Genomic DNA, 15,688 nt, shown 5'->3' on the forward strand with positions numbered 1-15,688 from the left:
CAGGAAATGTGTGATAGTGGTTGTCTCCCAAGAAAGCAGGTAGGTGGTCAGGAGACAAGGGTGTGGAGAGACTTATTTTCATTGTATAACCTTTTTGCCTTTTAAAGTTTGTGTTGTATATATGGAACAACAATACAGAAATAAGTAATTAAAGAAAAAAGTCCTAACCCAATGGCAAGACAGAGAATAAAAGAGACATAAAACTAGCACCTCAACTGCTTTGGTTCCAAGAAATAACACCTGGGAGATACCTGATACAAGAACCATGTCTTATTCATCTTTCTTTCAGCACTTAGCACAGTGCCTAGAACATATTAGGAGCTCAGTAAAGGCTGAAATTAAATAATAGTTCTCTTCTCCCAGAAAGGGCCAAAGAAATGGATGCTATAGTAAGATAAATTTCAGCAGAGTTTAAAAATTACTAATAGCTTGAATTATCCAAGTAGGAAATAGATTGATCAGAGAGATAATGAATTTTCTATTAGTGAAAGTATTCAAGCATATATTATTACATGATTATTTGCCAAGTAATAATGCACAAAGGATTACTGTATCAGGCATGAGACCAGCAGTTGGCAAGCTTTTCCTGAAAAGAGCCAGATAGTAAATATTTTAGGCATTGTAGGCCACAGACAGTTCCTGTCATATATTCTTCCTTATAACCCTTGAAAAATGCAAAAACCATTCTTGGTTCATGGACTGCACAAATAAAGGCCTCAGGTAGAATCTGACCCAAAGGCTGTAGTTTGCCAAACCTTGGACTGGATGATCTTCCAGACCTGTTATCATTTGATTTTTTGAAGGTGCCAATAATGTATTTTGTTTTTAGGGAGACTGATATTTTTGGCATAATCTTTTTAGAGGGCAGTAGAGATCAGCAAGGGCTGCTGAGGGCCAAGCAGATCGCAAGGCCAGATTCTAGGGCCACATCTGCTTGTCTACGATACATGCTTTGTGTGCTGCAAATGCTTCTTTATGAACTGGTAAACACAGTCTACATAGAGCACTCACACATCTCTCAGCATCACTAAGCCAAGACAAGACGAAGCTCATGTGATATTCATTGAGGCTCATAACATGCCGGGAAGACTGCAGCAGCAGCATGCTACATCCTTGCAGGCATATCACCACACCTCTGACGCTGTCCTTCATACTTTCTCCTGGACCCCTGATGCTGCCTTCCAACTTTTGTAGTCCCACCCGATGGTCCTGCCACCCCTCACCTCTGATGTGATGCTCAAGAAATATCAAGCTGCTTGGTGCTCTTCTAACATCTGCTCTTCTTCCCTGCAGCCCGAACCTACAGTCTCCTTGTCAGAAAAGCACTTCCCCTTCTCCCTCACCCTGCCCTGTGACTGCCTGGCAGTTTGGAAACGTAGCTTTGAGGCTGGTTACCTGCTCTGGAATGGCTTCCCAGAGCTGCCTCCCACTGTCTTCACTCCGCTCATACTCCTTCCTGTCACCTAAAATTAATCACCTCTGGCTCTAAGCCACCTCAACATCTGGCACTGTTTTTCAACTCTGCTTACCTGCCTGCCTCTATCCACTTGATTGTAAATTCCACAAATACAGATCCTGGCTCATATGCCTTTCAGGATGCTTAGACCCTTGCAAAATGGCTCTCAAACATTACCAAGATGAATTCTAAAAATCCTTTATGGGTATCTTTCCCGAGAGAAACAAGAGAAAGAAATAACCCAAGCTTCTATGACTGTGAGGACAAACCCCAGAAGCTTATTACCATGGAATATGGAGATTGGAGTAAGAAATCATGAAGAACATGTGGAGATATGCCATATGACTTAGGAGGTCTCTAAACCTATTATTATTATTATTATTATAATTTTAGGACTAAGATCTTAGGGAACAGGAACTATGCATGCACAAATCAGTGTAAATAAAACTTTACTCAACCACATACAAAAATAGTAAAGAATAAGTCTTTTTTTCCTGAACATGTTCCTGTGGCTATGTAAGAGCCTTCCTTCACAGTCTCAAAGTATCTCTCCACAAAAAACTTATCAATTACAAAGGAAGAAACAAGTGATTCTGCAATGACAAAATCTGTTCATGAAGACACCATCTTAATGAAAGGATTAAAGTTAACACCTGCAGCAATGGGACAGACAGACGTTGTATGCTATCTGAAAGAATGCAAGGCAAAGAACACAGCATCTGTGGTATTAATACATAACCTGGGTCTTATGGGGAAGGAGCATCAGATAAACCCAAACTGAAAAACATTCTACAAAATAACCGGGACTGGTTTATAATCTTCACAAGTGTCTGGGTCTTAAAAGTCAAGCGATGACTAAGGAGTTGTTCCAGATTGAAAGAGACTACAAAGACATGACAACTAGGGGCAACAGGTGATCCTGGGATGATGCTCTGCTATAAAGGGTATTGAATGGAGTCTCTGGGAGAAGGGTAAATGGAAGGTCTTTGTCTTATTGTTGTAAAGTTTCTGTAAGTTTGAAACTGTTCCAAAATAAAACATTAAGAACAACTTTAGCGCCCACACACACACACAGCTTTATATGTTCAACAGGCAAAACCAATCAACATGACAGAGTCAGAACAGTAATTATAGGTTGGGTCGGGCTACTAACTGAGAAGGGGCATGAGGAAGCCTTCTGGAAGGCTAGAAATATCCTATGTCTTGAGCTGAGTGGTGGTTACAAGATGGATACCTATGTAAAAAGCCATAAGCTATATATTTATGATCAGTGTACTTTATGTTATACGTGAATTAAAAAGCAGAACAAATAAAAAAGAGAACCAAAAAAAAGGCAGAACAAACCTCCTATGTTCAAACTATACCAATCTTACAAAGAGAACTTTCATGTATTCATTCAACAGTTAATAGATGACCTATTTAAATCTAGCTTTGGTGAAAAGAAAATCATTACTCTAAATGAGGAGCCTAAATGAGATATTTCCATAAAGTTTTCTGGCATTTTGTTATTAAAGATGCTGAAGATGGAAGTATTTTGCCTTGGCTGCTTACAGAATTAACTGAAGTAGAAGTGCTTCCTGGAGTGACACTGCTCAGCCATTCTCCCTCCACAGGGGTCTAATAGGATTGGACACAGCAAATATCAAACCAGTGTAAGATTTTTAGAAATGAAATTGTAGAAAATAAACAACAGAGGAGAAAAAAACAGAAATCAAAAGAACCTGTCTTTAGGAAAACTAGACCCATAGAAGGAGAGCAGATAAACAGACCAGACTGACGATACTAAAAATTCTCTTGCTATAATTTTTCCATGCTTTGGGTTTTTGTTTGTTTGCTTTAGGAGAGCAGAGGAGTTTTTAATGGTTCAGAGAAAGAATGCTAAAAGCAGAGGTAATGTACCGCACAGTTAGGAACCTGGTCTTCAGTCAGATAAACTCGATTGTGGATTCTGGCCCCACCTCCCACTAGCTAAGAGCCTTGAAGGATAGCTACACCTGCTCCAGAACGTTGTTGGAAGGGCTAAACAAGAATGTGTGCTATGCACTTGCTGTGGTGCCTGGCATACAGTAAGTAGTCAATAAATGGTAGCTGCTGGTAGTTATTCTTGTCACTTCTCCACATTAGCCAAGAGTGCCTGACAAATGTGGATCCCTGTGCCCACTATGAAAACTTTCTCTGCCTAAGACATCCCTCATTTAAGTTCCACCTCTCTCAAAGCAGCACTGCAATCACAGCAGAGCTTAATTAAAAGGAAACTGTAAGTCTTCTGCTATAGGTCATGAAGCAGAAGGCCAACGGAACAAGTTCAAAGGGATTGGAGCACTTTGTGTCCAATTTCTCTGAGCCCACGTGGGGCCGTTCACTTAGCAGAAGTGCCAGAACAACCGCAATCTGGCCCTGAAGTACCTTCTCTGGGCCAAAATGGAGCACACAGAGCAGGCTTCTATTCTCATTTTCCCAGCTGTGGGGCTGCGAGCTCTGGCAGTCATTAAAATAAGCACCAAATCACATGACTAAGTCCCGCTGACAAAAAGAATACGTTCTTAGCTGCTGATGTGTAAAAAGGAGGTGGAGATTGCAGGGAGTGGTGAGGGGGCCACCATAAATGTGCATAGGAGCCAATGCACAATTTATAGGATGATACCTCTGCAACCTCATGGGTTTTGGAAACAATTTGTCAGGCTGCTACAGAGGCAGGTTTAAAAGATTTCTCTTCCAAATGAAGAAGAAAAAAGTTCTAAACTCTTTTTTTAAGAAAGAGTAGGCTTTACCAGAAAATGAAAACTCAGAACTCCTACAAGGCAACCAGCTGGGTACACGAGCCTCACTTCCTTTTAAAAATTGCATTAGAGTCAAGATGCCTCTGAGCCAACTTAATGTCTACAAGAGACACCAAGTTACACAAAATGGGTTTTTGTGAGTCTGCTGTCAGATGACTTCTGTGATGACAGCTGATCATACTAGCAGTTAGGAATTGCTATGATAGGTGAGTTGTCTCCCTCACCTCCATCTGAGCCGCCTATATCCCTACAGAATTGACATTCTTTGCTGTTCAGTAGGTCAATAAGGGAACAGGCAATCATGGCCATAGTCTTCAAACCGTAACCGTCATTCTCATTCATTACTTCCAGGAGCTGTTTGTCTTTTGTTTTCCTTCTGCTATAACATCCTTAACCTTCGCACACAATCTGGTCTCCTTTGGCCTCAGTTTTTGATAATGGATGCACTGGATATCAGCATTATGGGGTATGACAAGCCTACGAGGGAGGGATAGGCTAGGACAGCTGAGAAAATGTGGGAAAGAAGGGAGGAAGCAATAATGCCAGGAAGATGGAGGGCAGTGTGCCTACTTTTAAGTCCTTTTGTTACCTCCACCAATCAGCAGTGTTACTTTAGTCCATTCTATACACGAGGGACAGCCATCTGGATTCACCTGAATCACTATGGAGCTGTTATGTCAGCCAAGAACTAAAATCTGGGATGGGTCCCTAAAAGCTGACTGATTTATGAAGGCTTGCTTCTGAATAATAGATTCTCTGTGGTTTTCATTTCTGGTGATCTTTAAAGACTCCTAAGAAATTGGAGAGGTACTGAATGATTGAGCTAAGTAAACACCTGATTTCAGTTTTTTTAAATATTTGATTTTCAAAGACGAGAATAAATGTGGATTTTACAGAACACTGGACAGAGATTTTGTTCCCAAGAAAGGCACCAAGTAAACTACTCTAGTCCACATTATACCTCTGTACAATGAGAAAATGGCACCCCTTCCTCAAGACATTTTACTTCCTTTAGAGAAGTGTTGTTATATACTGATTCGGTTAGCAAAAGACATTTTATCCTTTTCTGCCATTCATTATAAAAAATACCCATGATGCCTATGATATAAATGGAACCCCCCTTGATATGGTTTCTTGTACAGTGTACAATCTGCATAACTGTATGAAGCAGCCCTGAGCAATCACAAGGGGCCAATAAGATTTCTCTAAGAAAAAAATCATGACATAGTAACTACATTTCTACTTTGATCAGGGAAGAATCATAGACACAGGATATACGGACCTCAGAAATGTTTCTCACAAGGCTGCTCCAGAAATCCTGGTAGACAAGATGAAGATACAGGAATTAGACACTGACATAATTAGAGGGATCAAGAACTGGTAAAGTAATCTTATTCAAAAGATCTTGGTTATGGAAAGAATTGATGTTAGAAAGGTGCTAATAGTGGTAGCTCGGCCTCTGGGCCTGTTCAGTTTATTTTATTTTATTTTTGTTTTATTTATCCACATGAGTAAATATTCATCAACATTTACTGAGTATTTCACATGTGCTAACAGCAGGGGGAACACACACATGATATATGCAATAAAGTATTATTACCATGTTTATACCAGTGACTTGGATAACTACATAGAAGGTTGGCTTATCAATCCTATACAAATAATGAAACAGGAAGAAACAAGTAATACAACAAATGACTAAAATTCTGAATTAAAAAAGATTCTGGCCACTTGGAATGGCAGGCCTATTTTAACAAGATTAAAAATTTCATGGAGGTAATACAGGGCCTTAAATCTAAGTTCAAGAAAACAACTGGACAACAATGCAGTCTGATACACTGGAGGCAGTCTGCTAGACTGGGAAGGGGATAGGTTCATGAGTGAGAGAGACCTGAGTTCAAATCCCACCTCTGCTACTTTCTAGCCACACAACTTTGGACAAGTCATTTAACTTGTCCGAGTCTGTTTCTTCATCTATTAGATGGGGATGCTACCTACTGTGTAGAATTTCTGAGAGGATTCAGTTAGAAAATGCATGTATCTGGCCCACAGAAGGCACTCAAAAAGCAGAGCTAACATCATCAAAACATGTGTCAAAGACATTGGGGTTTCCTTTAGTTATTACAGTAGTCCCTGTGCTATATTTCAGGGTTCAGCAGCAAAAAAGCTATGGTCTCTACCTTCAAAGAGCTAACAGTTTTGAAGGTAAGACAGACAAGGAATGACAGTATAGCAATTTGGGGGTAAAACAAGTATAGTACAGTATAGTGAGTGTTTGTCCAGGGTGTTAGAGGAGGAGGGACAAGAAACATCTAAATTAGAGCCATGACACAACATTTCCCATAGAAACCCTAGAGCCAAGGTTTTAAGAAGTGGCAGAGGATTCTCAACAGGAGTCCTACCGCCATGTTGGATGGGACAATTCTTTTTTGTTTAGAGCTACCCCAGCACGTTGCAGAATGTTTAGCATTCCTGGTTCCCTCTCAATAAACGCAGTATTGCCCTCTGGTCAATGTCACAAAACAAAGTAACACACTTCCAAACACCCCCATGATGACTGGCAGAGTGGGGGAAAATGGCAGCACATGTCCCAAGCAAGTACCCCTGGATGAAGAAGGTTACAGATGGGGAGTGGGGACACTCCAGGCAAAGGGAGGAAGCTGTCTCAGCTCCATATCTTCAATTCCAGAAACATCCCATGGCCTCTGAACAAACTTAACCACCACATGCCTACCACCTGATTTTTTTTCTCCCTTCTAATCTAGCCCAACTATCACTTCTGAGGAAGCCTTCCCTGCCTCCCCCATCTCCTGATTATGTAATTCTCTTGTATTAAACCCTTGAAGAGCACCATGTACTGTAACTTCATAGCACATATGCAGTTATTTTATAGTTTTGAATGCCATTCCTCCCTAGAATAAAAATTCTGAGAGAAAGGGACTGTGTCAATTTTTCACTTCTCCCATTCATCGTTTTTCTAGCATCTGACTCAGTCCTAGCACCTCATAGGTGGCCAATAAGTACTTGGTCACTTAAGCTATGAACAAATGAAACAGCATGGTATATATGTCTGAGAAAATACAAATGAGTTCTGTACGGCAGGAAGGAAAAGGTATATGTGGCAGAGTAGCTGGAAACCACACCATAAAAGTAAGCAAAAGCCAAATCATGAAGAACTTTATGTGACAAGCTATGGATTTATATTTTAGCATAGGTCCGTATTTTAGAAAGGGTGCTCCAACACCCGTGAGGGCCAGACTGCAGGCATGGCAACCAGCTGGGAGGCTACACAGGAATACAGCAAGAGGTGAGGAAGGCCTGCACTAAGGCACCACAGGAGGAAATCGAGGAGAGTATATGCCAGGAGATATCAAAGAGGTTGAGTCTACCGAACTCTGATGACTGCCTGGGCTGGCAGGGAGAAGAGGGATGGTCCGAGAGGAAAAGTCTGACTCCCAGTACTCTGTTTTGGGTGACTAAATGAAAGGAGGGGAATGGGCAAGATTAAAGAATAGAGAAAGAGTGGCAGGTCTGGAGGGAAGATGAGGAATTTGAGGGTAGCACTCAGGAGAGATCCAGGTTCCAGATACAAAGCAGGGATTATAAGCATATAAACAATTCTTGAAGCTGTGAGTGAAAACAGAGTAGAGGGCAGAGCCTTGGGGAAAATTGGCATGTAAGGGACAAAAAGAAGAAAAGAGCCCACAATGGAAATTGAAGGGGAAATGGCCAGAGATAGCACAAAGCAGGACTGGTTTTCCTAAGTGAAGGGCAAGGTCAGCAATGCCAAATGTGCCAAGAAGTCAATGGGTAAGGAAGGAAAAGTGTTCAGGAGTCCTGGCAATGTCGATGACTTTGGGGAGAGCAGTTCTAATGGAGCTGAAGGACGGGAGCAGCATTTCAGCAAAGGAGGACTGAAGGAAGTAGAGGTGGCAACTCCAGACAGCTCTTCCAGGAAATGTAGCTGGGAAGAGGAGGTGTGATGGGGGGATATTTTGTTTTATTCCAAAATGAGAGTAAATTGAAGATATTTAAATAGGAGGAGTTGGTAAAACAGGAAAGAAAATGGACAGATGATGGAACCAGGTCCTTGAGACAAAGGAGAAGATGGGATCTCAAACAAGTAGAGAAATGAGCCTTAAAATAAACACCATTTCTCTTGCAGAATTAGAATAAAAGGCAAAGGGACAGGGTGAGCCAGAGATCAGTTTGTAAAGGAGAGAAGAGGAAGTTAAGGTGCCTTAACTGATGGCTGCAACTTAGTGAAGTAAAAAGCAAGGTAGGAGGTTGAGGAGAGGAATGAAATGGGGAAGACATAAAGGGAAATGGGCAAGAGGGCTGCCTGGGGACACATAGGGAGCACTAAGGGTCAGGCTGGCCTGTTGGTGGCACAACAGTGTGATAGTGTCAAAAGCAAGATGTGTTACAATGTAGCCGGCAGAGCCTTAGCTTACTGCAAGAAAAGTGTAATGCTGCCCTGCACAGTTGAACTCTTCAAGGACCTCCTTTCCACACCACACACTCAAACTGACAAATAGGAACAAGTTCAAAGGATGGTAACTGGGAGAAAGAAGGTGTGAGGAAATCCCAAAGGTGATGATTCTGGAGCTGGTCTGAGATGGAGTGAATAGGTTGTTACCCAGTCTGCCAAAACCATGGAAATGCATATAGTCTACCAATTAACAAAGCAGCACCTGCAGTATTTAGTCTCTCTTAATTAGACAAGCAGGCCTGGAGAAAGGTAGGAAGATCAGGAGATAGAAAGAGGAGAGGAGGAAGGCATTAGCGAATTTTATTGCCATTGGTAAAAGTGGAGGACAGAAGCCAAAATCTTGGAGGAGGTCAGGGATAACCAATCAGAGATCACTAGCCAAGGAACTTTGTTATTGCTTATTCCGACACAGTGGATTCATTCCCTGCAGCACCCCCCCCCACCCCAATATCCTGTTCTTGTCTCCTTCCTCTCGCCGTATCATCCAAGTCCACAGCCACTGCCTTCATCCTGTCACCTGGATCACTGCAACAGTGCCCAAGCCTGGCACAGTGGCTCACGCCTGTAATCCTAGCAATCTGGGAGGTCGAGGTGGGAGGATTGCTTGAGGTCCGGAGCTCAACACCAGCCTGAGCAAGAGCGGGACCCCATCTCTACGAAAAATAGAAAAATTAGCCAGGCATGGTGGCACACGCCTGTAGTCCCAGCTACTCAGGAGGCTGCGGCAGAAGGATCACTTGAGCCCAGGAGTTTGAGGTTGTAGTGAGCTATGATGATGCCACTGCACTCTAGCTGGGGTGACAGAGCAAGACCTTATATCAAAAGAAAAGAAAAACAAAAAAACAGCGCCCTGACTGGTCCCCTGCTGCTCTTGTCCATTGTAATCACACACTGCTGCCCAGGTAATTGCAAACAAATGACATGTCACACCCCTATTTAAAATTCTTCAGTGCCCTGCTCTCCACCCCCATATTTTAGAATCCAAACTGCTTGGCCTGGCATTATTAACTGCTACTGTTTATTAAGTGTTTATCATCCACCAGTGCCAACTGAGTAACACAGCACATCATTCAGTTTATATTTCCCTTTTTTATAGATGAGGAAACTGAAGCTTATAAAGGAAGTGACTTGCCCAAGGTCACAAAACTAGTTTGGTGGTATACAGGTTATCTTAGATCCCAAAGTACGTGTGCTCTTAATATGCTATTGCCCACAAGGCCCTTCAGGATGTGGCTCCTGCTTACCTGTCTGGTCACCTCGCATTACACAGCTCAACACTGCAACTCTGGTGAACCGTGGGCACCATGCATTCTTACCCACAGACCTTTGCTCATCCCACCTCCCACCCCTCTTCCCCTGGCTAATCCTGCTTATCAATGAGGTGTTGGATAAAGCTGCACCTCCTCATAGACACCTTCTCTGATGCATCAGCCTGACTTATGAGAACCTCTCTACCAAATCTTTGCAATAGTTTCATACCATACTGTTGTCTGTCTCCTTGACTGAAAAAAAAAGTAAGGCCAAGGTGGGAGAATCACTTGAGCTCAGGAGTTTGAGACCAGCCTGGGCAATAGTGAGACCCCATCTCTACAAAAAAAAAAAAAAAAAGAAAGAAAGAAAGAAAGAAAAGAAAAGAGAAACTAGCTGGGCATGGTGGCACACGTCTATAGTTCCAGACGCTCAGGAGGCTGAGGCAGGAGGATCATATGAACCCAGGAGTTTGAGGTTGCAGTGAGCTATGATGACGCCATTGCACTCTCTAGCTCAGGCAAAACAGAGTGACCCTGTCTCCAAAAAAAAAAAAAAAAAAGGAAACCCCTTGAGGACAGGGATGTGTATCTTACTGTGGTACTCCTGGCTTGCAGTGCAGTGCCAGACACATATCACGTTTATTCTCTGTAATGAGAAGCTGGCTGGGAATAGAAAAGGGATCCCGTGGTTGAATAACGGAGAGTCCAGTACTCAGTTCCTTAAAGGGTTTCAAAATCATGTCACATGAGGGCAGGGAGGAGTTGGCCAAGAAAAACGGAAGGGGAAGGAGAGATGTTCTATGCAGTAGGAGCAAAGGCCTCTAGCTGAGATACACCTGCAAGCAGTTTAACAAGACTGGAGCAGAGCTGGTGGATGGAGGAACAGTTTGGCAAGATGAGCCTTCACAAGACTGGCTTTTTCTTCATTCAGCTGTTAGTTCAACTCCACCTCTTCAGAGAAGTCGTCCCTGTCCAGCAAGCTTTTATGCTTTCCCCCAGTTACTCTCCATCCTATGATCCTGTTTCTTTTTGTAGCACCTATCAGGATCTGAAACACCTACTAACCCTTACAAGTCTCATATTTATCCATAAAAAAATAGGCATAATGAAACAAGATTCTTTTTTGTCTTATTTTACTGTTACATCACTAGTTCCTACAATGCCTGGTACATAACAGGCAAACATTTATTTTATTCACTCATTCAACAAGTATTTATTGGGCGTATGCTAGGTACTGTTCTATATGTTGGAAATATAGCAAATAAAACAAGACAAAATTCTCTATGTTGTGGAGCTTACTATGAGTAAATAAATATGCTTAGCCTAGAGAAGAAAAGGCAGGAAGAGGAAGACAAACTACTAGCTTTCAAAAATGTACAGGGCAATTAAATGGAAGGGTGATCCCAAGAGTCTAAACGAGGAACAATGAGTTTTCTGTCACTGAAGAAATTTGGCCCATGGGCAGAGGTGTCATAGAGGAACTCCAAACAGTCAATGGTATCCGTTGGGATGTAGATAACAAAAAAAAAAAGGAAAAGGAAATTAAAACAGTCAATGGTAAAGGGGGCCTGGAACCCAGAGGTTTCAAACTGGCAGCCGTAGATACGCCTGGTTACAGCTGAACAGGCTTTAAAAGAAATTGAATTAGTTGCCAGTGCTTTAAAAAACGGAATTATTTGCCAATTTTTAAAATTGTATTGGTCGCCAGTGTTTAAAACTCAGGACACTGCGTGCGCGTGCACACACACACTGCTGTTTTGGTTTCACTTCTCCAATATCATATATGTTAGTAGTGTGCTTACAAAAGTCAATTCGGTAAAAACAAAAGTTTGACTCTTTCTGACAAATTTTCTTACATCTACATTTACCTTATCTGATTGATTCTTATCGTGCATTAGTTTGTAACCCTTCGACCAAACCAAGGAATGAAGAGCCCTAACTCAGAAAAGCCCTTACAGCAGAGTTAACTTACTTTAACCACCTCTCTTAACAAAGGAGAGAATACCATTTCTCAGAACAGGGAGGAACGTGCCAGAGCCACACAGCAAATCCGGGCAGAGCCACGGTGAGAACCCAGATGTCCTAGCTCCCGCGTTCCAACACTGGGGACTCTGGGCACTGCCCACCATGCGGGCGGGCGGGGCCGACTGGGGAAACCAGCTCGAGCTTCCCAGTCAGAAGACCCCGGGCTGAACCAGCCTGAGGGGACGCGGCTGGGGAAGGGCGACAGCCGGAGTCAGTGACTCCCTGGAGGTGGGAGGACAGCCCAGAGGCAGGCAGAGGAGGATCCTGAGACCTGCTGTGACCCTCGCCGGAGAGATCGCCCCTTGTCTCCAGACCTCCGAAACCCACCCCGCGAGACCCCACTACACCTCCGTCAGCCGCGGCTCACTTACCGCCGCCCAACTTCCGGCAACCAAAGCGCGGTCTGCGGGGCGCGCCCCGATGACGCAACGAGGCCCCGCCCCCACCCGCCAGGGCTGAGCGGCACGCATGCGCATTAGAGCCGGGGCTGACCCAGGGAAAAGCGCCCCTAGCACCGGGCTAAGTGGGAGGAACTTGAGTCGTGGGGAAGGCGGGGCGTCAGGAGGTGGCATTTTAAACGGGCTTTTTAAGCAGTACTGCACGTTCTCTCTTTTGATTTCAGAGGATGGCAGGGATTATCACTGTAACGCTTTCACAAAATGACTGTGATGTAGCTTTATAGATTCATAAGAACACAAGCAATGACTACTGTTTATTATCTACCATGTTTTCAGGGTTTCACATCTCTAATCCTCACAAGGGTCCTGAAAGCCACCCCCAGTTTACATATGAAAGAACAGAAACTAGGAAAAGTTAAGTGGCTTGCTGAAAGTTAAAGGGCTTTTGGACCAGGATTATAATCAAAGTCTGTTTGATTCTGTCAAATAAGAAAACAAAACCAGACTCAGGAGGGATACTTTATTAGAAAGGATTACTGCAAGAAGCAGGAGAGGGAGGAGAAGAGGGACTATGTCTGACAAAAGGGACTATAGGGAGACTAGTCTGACAAAAAAATCTGCAGGTGTCTCAAGGCTTAGGCAAAAAGAGTTTGTTTTTTTTTTTTCCTTCATAAGGAAGAGGAAGCAAGGCTAGGAAGAACTGGATACAGGGAAGTGGGATGAAAGGGGGGCTTGATTGGATAGTAGGTCAGAGAATGTTTCATCTGGAGGCCAGGCTATTCTCAGGAGGGGTTGTTTGCTGGCTCAGGCTGAGGATGGGTCAGCCTGGGGAAAGGAAAGAAGCTCCGCCAAAGTTTTATTAACAAGCATTTTTTTCAATTGGTCAATGGAGACAAGTAGCTCAGCTAATCATTTATGAGGCAAAGAATGGGACGGGCCTTGCCACAGGTGGACAAGAGAGGCATCCCTGAGCCTTACGTTACATGGAAATAGGTGTTTCTTTGTAGTACACAGTTTCTGAAGCACAAAACGTTTAAGAAGGATTTCTCAGCCATCACTGTTTTCCAAGAGCACAGGGCTCCAGTGAAATTCAGCATTGCCAGTTCTTTCCACTCCTCCCCTGCCACTGCCCTCTCAGACTGCATGCCTGGGCCACACTCAACTGATTCTGGTTTTCTAAGCACACTCTGCTATTTATATCTCCATCCCTGCAATGCCCTCACACTTCTGCTTGTGTGACCCTTTCTCAGTCTTCACAACCCAGTTGAAATATGGGTGAATCTTAGACAAAATGTTGATGGAAAAGAAGGTACATATTAAATCATTCTACTAATGTAAAATTCTAAAACCAGCAAAACTAATCTATAGTGATAGAAGTCAGATCACTGGTTGCCTGGGACAAAGAGGGGGGCATTGTCTGCAAAGAGGCGTGAAGAGCTTTCTGGACTGATGGAAAGTGTTCTTCAGCTTGGTTGAGGCAGGGATGACACAGGTGTACACATTTGTTGAGCTCATCAAGCTTCACATTTAAAATGGATGCATTTTTTGGTATGTATTGAGTGTGATAAACTTCACTTAAAAAACAAACAGTAGGTATGTCACCTCCCATATGAAGGCATGCCTGATACCACCCACCTCTAGGCTTTACTGAGCATACACGAGCCTGGGTTGAAGTTAGTTCTTTATAAGTTTGCTTCTCCTGCTGGACTTCTGAGATGTTATAATAATACCCTTGGAGTTTCTTCCCTGTTCACAGTGATTCCTGCTTCTCTGGGAACTGTTGATCCTCTAGCCATGTTTGTATCATCTGTGACGCTCCAGCCTCCCAACCCTTCCAGAGTTGATTGGAGTAAAGTGGACACAGGATGATTCTTTACTGTGAGTTTTGGACTTTTGAACTGATGTTCATAGGCCGGGCACGGTGGCTCATGCCTGTAATCCTAGCACTCTGGACTCAGCACTGCTTGAGCTCAGGAGTTGGAGACCAGCCTGAGCAAGAGCAAGATCCTGTCTCCACTAAAAATAGAAAAAATTAGCCGGGCATGGTGGCACACGTCTGTAGTCCCAGCTACTCGGGAGGCTGAGGCAGAAAGTTTGCTTGAGCCCAAGAGTTTGAGGTTACTGTGAGCTAGGCTGATGCCACAGCAGTGTAGCCTGGGCAACAGAGCAAGACTGTCTCAAAAAAAATAAAAAAGGAAAAAAATGAACTAATGTTCATATAGAGTAGAAATAGGAATATTTACATAGGTAAATGACAATATTCTAGAGGGAATTTCCTTAAATTCTTATTGTTGAGGTTCCCGTGGCTGACTTAGCTCAAGCCCTTCCCAAAGCAAGGTAATTCAAAGAATCACTAGATTCCGTAAAGCACACCCACACTGTGGTTTAAATGTTTGCCCCATCCAAAACTCATGTTGAAATTTAATTGCCATTGGGAGGTGGGATCTTTAAGAAGTGGTTAGGTCATGGGGGCTCCACCCTCATAAATGCACTAATGTTGTTATCATGAATGGGTTCTTTATCACAGGGGTGGGTTCACTTCCTCTTGCTCTCTCACCCTGTCTTTGCTCTTCCTCCATGTGATACCTTCTGCCATGTTGTGATGCATATGCCAGCACCTTGATATTGAACTTCTCAGCCTCCAGAACTGTGAGCCAATACATCTTTGCTCATTATAAATTACCCAGGCTGTGGCATTCTGTTATAGTAGCACAAACAAGACAAAGACTCCCTAGTAACCATTCACAAAGTTAGTTTCCATCACTTGTAACCCTGAAGTAACTCCACAGGGTTGAAATCATGTCTGGCTGTCTTGGGCCAGGCGTTGTCTCCTAATGGCTAAAGAAGTGCTTAAAAAGTATTTGTTAAATTAACAGATGAGATCTGGGCATCCAAAATAGATGTGGGGACCAGAGCTGATGGTTGCTCAGGCCACAAATGAGGATTCCTTGTTAGCAGGGAGTTAGGGTGAAGCTCACAGCAGAAAACCATCTGCTGCCTTGAATGGGGCAGGCAGACCACTGGGGCTCCAAGACCATGAAGCATTACGAAAGATGCAGGGCCAGGAGCTATAGAAAGCCAGAGAACATTCTCAGACATAGCAGGGCAATGAGGCCCTGTGACACTTATTCAGGGCCACAGTGATTCAGGCCAATCCACCTTCATCACTTGCCTTGCAGTTCAGTTGAAGAGAGTACCTGTTCCTAACAAAGAGAGCCATATGTCACACCAACCTTGGCTCAGAAAGCCCAAGAAATTGTGGAATGACAGACATCAGCAAATTAGAT

At 43.3% G+C, this 15,688-nt stretch overlaps 1 protein-coding gene across 6 annotated transcripts in view; it reads right to left on the bottom strand.

Annotated features, from left to right (window-relative positions):
* ATG7 (autophagy related 7) overlaps positions 1-12,438 on the bottom strand; it is a 246,752-nt gene extending 234,314 nt beyond the window's left edge. For all 6 annotated transcript variants that reach the window (XR_006735172.1, XR_006735174.1, XR_006735173.1 and 3 more), the window contains exon 1: positions 12,375-12,438. The gene's annotated coding sequence lies outside the window, so the exon portion shown is untranslated. The remainder of the gene's footprint in view (positions 1-12,374) is intronic.
* Between the last annotated feature and the right edge of the window lie 3,250 nt (positions 12,439-15,688).

The sequence above is a fragment of the Lemur catta genome, chromosome 5 (assembly GCF_020740605.2).
Source record: "Lemur catta isolate mLemCat1 chromosome 5, mLemCat1.pri, whole genome shotgun sequence".
NCBI lineage: Eukaryota > Metazoa > Chordata > Mammalia > Primates > Lemuridae > Lemur > Lemur catta.